Here is a 6,000-nt window from a genome sequence, read left to right as displayed (position 1 = left end):
GTCTTGCTGCATCTTCGGCACAATCATACTTAAGTAGAAGAGTGTAGGAATAGTAGATTATATCGAGGCATACGGTAAGAATACGGGAAGAATATTCAAGTTACAGCCAGTATAAGGGTTTTCTCCGAGATCTTCGGTTTCCTCCCACACTCCAAAGACGTACAGGTATGTAGGTTAATTGGCTGGGTAAATGTAAAAAAAATTGTCCCTAGTGGGTGTAGGATAGTGTTAATGTACGGGGATCACTGGGCGGCACAGACTTGGAGGGCCGAAAAGGCCTGTTTCCGGCTGTATATATATGATATGATAATCCTTTAAGAATTTTATATGTTTCTAGAAGATCCCCTCACATCCTTCTAAATTCCAGCAAATACAAGCTCAGTCGACCCATTCTTTCATCATATGTCAGTCTGGGAATTAACCTGGTGAACCTACGCTGCACTCCCTCAATAGCAATAATGACTTTCCTCAAATTAGAAGACCAAAACTGCACACAATACTCCAGGTGTGGTCTCACCAGGGCACTGTACAACTGCAGTAGGACCTCCTTGTTACTAAACTCAAATCCTCCCGCAATGAAGGCCAACATGCCATTAGCTTTCTTCACTGCCTGCTGTACCTGCATGCTTACTTTCAATGACTGATGTACAAGGACACCCAGGTCTCATTGCACGTTCCCTTTTCCTAATCTGACATCATTCAGATAATAATCTGCCTTCCTGTTTTTGCCACCAAAGTGGATAACCTCACATTTATCCACATTATACTGCATCTGCCATGCACCTTCCCACTCACCCAACCTGTCCAAGTCACCCTGCATCCTCATAGCATCCTCTTCGCAGCTCACACTGCCACCCAGATCCAGAAGAGGAGCAGTGGACCTTCAGATTGAGTCATGTGGAGGAGGGAAGGATGTAGATGGCGGTCTTGGCTAGGAAGTGAATGGTGGGCATCAAAGAGCTGCAGAAGATGGAATCTGCTGGGAGAGGAAGGTGGAGTATTGAATGGGATGAGGGAGGTGGGGTGATCAGATACGGGGAAGGGATGCCATGAGAATTTTTGTGTGAGGGTAGATGGAGTAGTTGGGGAAGAATCTGGGTGATAAGATACAGGAGTATATTGGTTGGAAAGCATGGCATGGGTGGAAAGATCTGGTTAGATTGGAATGAGAGAGAGAGGGGCCAAGGAGAGTAAATGTTCGTGCCAATGCACTGCTGTAAATTAGGCAAGAAGAAGATGAGGTATTATTCTTCTTGTAAGCATTTGGCTTCACTCTGGCTGTGGAGGAAACAAACTCACCAACAACACCAAATGCGATAGATGATGTTGGAGGAGATGCCTAACATGGAAAGGCTGTTTGGGTCTCTGGATGATGGTGAGGAAAGAAGTGTAGAGACAGGTGTTGCACCTCCTGCAGTTGTTGGGGAAAGTACCTGGGTAGGTGGAGGGATGGATGGATGGGGAGAGTGGCTTCTGTAGAAAGCAGAAAGAGGTGAGGAGGGGGAGGTGTGACAGGTGGTGAGATCATGTTTGAGCTAGTGCAAATCTCAAAGAATGTGCTGGATGTGGAGTCTGGCGAGGTGAAAGGTGAGGATCAGAGTAACTCTATCCCTGCTCATGTCCATAAGTTGTAGGAGCAGAATTAGGCCATTCAGCCCATCAAGTCCACTCTATCATTCAATCATGGCTGATCTATCTTTCCCTCTCATCCCTATTCTCCTGCCTTCTCCCCATAGCCCTTGACACCCTTACTAATCAAGAACCTATTGATCCCCACCTTAGGAATGTCCATTGATTTGGCCTCCACAGCCTTCTGTGGCAATGAATTCCACAGGTTCACCACCCTTTGACTAAAAAAAATTCTCCTCATCTCAGGCAGATATTTAGTCTGAACTGGAGATCAAGAAAATAAGAAAGGAGGGAGAGGTGGTGCAAATGGTGTAAGTGAATCTAAGTGATGGCAGGTTGAACGCCAGTGGTTAAGTTGATGAAATTGACGATTTCCGTGTGAGATCAGGAGCTAGTCCCAGTACAGCAGTTGGTGTAGTGGAGAGTGTTGGGAGAGATGCTGGAGTGGGCTGGGACAAAGCCTGTACCATGTAGTCCATGAAGGGCCAGGTGTAGCCATCAGATGTAAGTGCCCCTGCCTGTGCCTGTGACTTGTACAAAGTGGGACGCATTGAAAGAGAGGTTGGTCAAGATAAGAACAAGCAGCAGAGTATAAGCAGAGGGGAACTGATTGGATCCATGACCATGAAGAACCAGCGATGACTAAGATCTTCCCAATGGGAAATGGAAGTGTAAGGCCATCATAGGGGAAAATGAGACAATGGGCACCAGCGAACTGGAAGTTGCTGAAATGTTGAAGAGCATGCAAGGAATATCATACATAGGGACTGAATAAGGGGGAGCAAGGGGTTTGTCATGGTGATGAGCTGTGGGGGGCGAGAGCAGGCAGGGTATTCTTGGACAGGAGATAGAAATTGGTAATATGAAGTTTATGAATAATCATATGCAGGGAAGGTCTGAAGTGAAGAGGTCTTCGATGGTATTGGACACAGGGATGGGGTGTTTGTTATTGGGGTGATGGTCAAGGGGTAAGTCCAAGAAGATGTCCAAGATCTGCTGCCTGGCCTCAGTATGGTGGAGGTCAGTATGGTGGAGATCTGGACTAATCTGTCAGAAGTGGTTCATATCACACCAATGAACTCCTGAATTTCAAGGTTCAAGGTTTCCAGGTCAATTTATTGTCACGTGTACCAATTAAGGTAGTGACATTCAATTTACCATACAGCCATACTAAAAAGAAAGCAACAAGACACACAACAACATAAAAGTTAACATAAACATCCACCACAGCAGATTCCCCACATTCTTCACTGTGATGGAAGGCAATAAAGTTTAAGCTTCTTCCTCTTTATTCTCCCGCGGTCGGGGCAGTCGAACCATCCGCAGTCGGGACAATCAAAGCTCCCACAGCCGACGATCGAAGCTTCCGCGTCGGAGCGATCGAAGCTCCCGCGTCGGGGCAGTTGAAGCTCATGCGGCTTGGAGCTCCCGAAGTCGGTCACTGACCAGAGACCGAGAGCTCCACAAAGTTAAAGTCCCGCAGGCTCCCGACGGTTGGAGCTCCCAAAGTCGGTCTCCGACAGGGATCACGAGCTCCACAATGGTAAATCTGCTGGCACCCATGGATGGAGCTCCCGAAGTCGGTCTCCAGCAAAGGCCTCCAACTCCTCGATGTTAGGCCGCAGTGCGGACATAGATACGATACAGAAAAAAATCGCATCTCCGTCAAGGTAAGAGATTTTTAAAAAGTTTTCCCCAACCCCCCCCCACATAAAACAAGCTAAAGAACACTAAAACATATATTTAACAAATACTATCAAACAACAAAGAAGGAAGGGACTGTTGGCGAGGCAGCCATTGCTGGCGTATCTTGGATAAAACGTTGGTTATAATAAAAAACATACAAATGTTGGCCTTGCTTCTGATGTCCACTTCTCACGAATGTCTAAATAGAAAAATAGTTGTCCGACATTTCATCTCTAACATCACATTTATATAAAGCACAAAGTGCTGGAGTAGCTCAGCGGATCAGGCAGCATCTGTGGAGGGAACGTATAGACAACAGTTCAGTTCAGGATGCTTCTTCAGACTGATTTCAGTAGGGAAAGAAAGCTACAAATAGATGGGATGGCACAAAGCCTGGTAAGGCATTAGTGAATGTACATGAGGGATATTTCATTTGTGGACAAAATCTAGAGGTGAAAAGGAGACAAAAGGTTGTCAGATACAGAGAGAAGAGGCGTGAAATGTAATCCAGACGTAGAAAAATGGGTGGAAGGGGACACAGTAGGGGGGGGTGAGTAGGGGTAATGTGTGTGCACTGGGGGTGGTGTGGGGCTCAGGAAAGAGGGGGTGGGGAAAAGAGAGCTGTTATTTAAAATTGAAGAAACCAATGTTGCCTATTGCTGCCTGACCCAATCAGTTACTCCAGGATTTGTGTTTTACTCATGATTCCAGCATCTTCAGTTCCTTGCATCATCATATTTTATAGCTAGGTTTTTAGTGATTTGTTGTTGCAAACACTATCACTGGACTTAATAAATGATGTAATGAAAGATGCATATATTCCATTATGGACGGGTGACCGTGAGGAGATCTTACAACTGCCTTCAGCAGAGTGCACGTGAATGACATGATCTGAGGCTAATTGTGGAAACTCGCTCCATAAACATGCAGCATCTAATAGTTCTCATGTTTGTCTTGAAGCTTAACTTCACTTAACCTTCCATTCAAGTGCCTATTGTAAATGGAAATAACGGTGAGTAAATATTTTTGTGCTTCCTATTTTCCACTAGTCTCCATTAACAGGAACAATCAGATACAATTATGAAGGCCAACTTAGAATCATAAAACTAATTAGTTAATACTTTCCTTTTTCTGATTTGAGTTGATACAGGATATTCAATGTTGAAAACTTTACCCTGACACCAATGACAGAAAGTAATGTGTTTTGGTTATCATGATAAATTGATCTTGCAGCAAATCAATTGTACAAACAAGTCCACTGCATGTCAAGAGTGATTGATTCCCCAATCTTAAAAGATCTATGAGAGATTAATAGATTAATAAAATCATAGCGGGTAGACAGGGCAGTGTATGTAAACAGATCTGATCAGCTTATATTCCAAAACTGTTAACTAGAGTCACAAATGCAAAAACTGTACAGTTTGGAATCTCTCTTGTTGTGCCCCCACATGAAATGGTTTGTAAATATCTGCCATGTTCCTATGAGATAAGAAAGATTAAGGAAACTGAAAAAAAGAGAAACTCAATGCAGATGCATAAACACAATACTTGTCTTGACTTGTCATCGGGCATTCAGAAAACTTCTTCAATGGATTCAATGAAAATTATCAATGTGCCCACACTCTTCAGATCAGATTCCACCCATTAGCAACGATGGCATGAACTCATCCCATTTCCCCCTCTCCTCACCACTCATCACCAGCCTCCTCAGCTCCCAACACGTTTGATTTTCAGCATTTGTACTACACAGATAGTTCAGGTCAACACCCTTCCTTGTGCTAAGATAAATACCGTAACTTTGGGGAATAACTGATGAGTTGAATTGATCATGACGTCGTCCCAGGATGGGTTAGAATTACCTCCATGGAAGAGCCAGCACAACTAAACTCTGAGTGTGCACAACTAAACTCAGTGTATGCTCCTCAACACATTTTGCCCTCTCTGGAATCTGCTGGCACATATCCTGCTAGCACATATCTTCTCTGATTTCGTGGAAAGTCAGTCAACTTTCTGTTTCATATCCCAGTCAAGTCAGATGGGTGGGAATTGAAGATGAACAGTTCGTAGCCAGCTGCACAGAGAGTTTCCAGGGTGAGTCTGTACATACCGTATGGATCATTACCCCCTTCACAATACCAACCTTCAGACAGGCTGTGTTGAGAATGAATTCTCTTATTCAGTTGAGAGCGGTGAATCGTCCTATCAGTAAGAATGCAGATGAGGCATACTTAGTTATATTATATTTACATTAGTTATAATATATAATATACTTATAATATATAAAACAGACGAAAAAAATGAGTTCTGATTCAACCATCATGAACTTTCAGTGATGGATTCTTTGTATGTGCACTAGGAAGTTGTTTTCTGTCTTCCTGAATCTCTCTATCAAACTGAAATCACTCCATCTTTAACGGTTTTCCTTGCAAGTTTGCAACTCGTCAGTTATAGTTGCAGATTGTATTAATTGTTCAATCATTCCAATGCATGGCAATATTTAAATCCCCCACAGAAAGCGTGACTTTATAGTAATAAATACACAATAATAACGTAGGCCTGGTTCCCCTACTGGAACATGGCTACTTCATATCTTAATTCCTTCTGTAACCGGACAGAACTGTGAGCATTTGTCGGCACTGGGGTTTAGAAGGATGAGTGGGGAACTCTTTGAAACTTACCGAATAG

This window comes from Rhinoraja longicauda, chromosome 6, assembly GCF_053455715.1.
Source record: "Rhinoraja longicauda isolate Sanriku21f chromosome 6, sRhiLon1.1, whole genome shotgun sequence".
Lineage (NCBI taxonomy): Eukaryota > Metazoa > Chordata > Chondrichthyes > Rajiformes > Arhynchobatidae > Rhinoraja > Rhinoraja longicauda.
The sequence above is the reverse complement of the archived record's forward strand: the minus strand, read 5'-3'. Positions refer to the sequence as shown.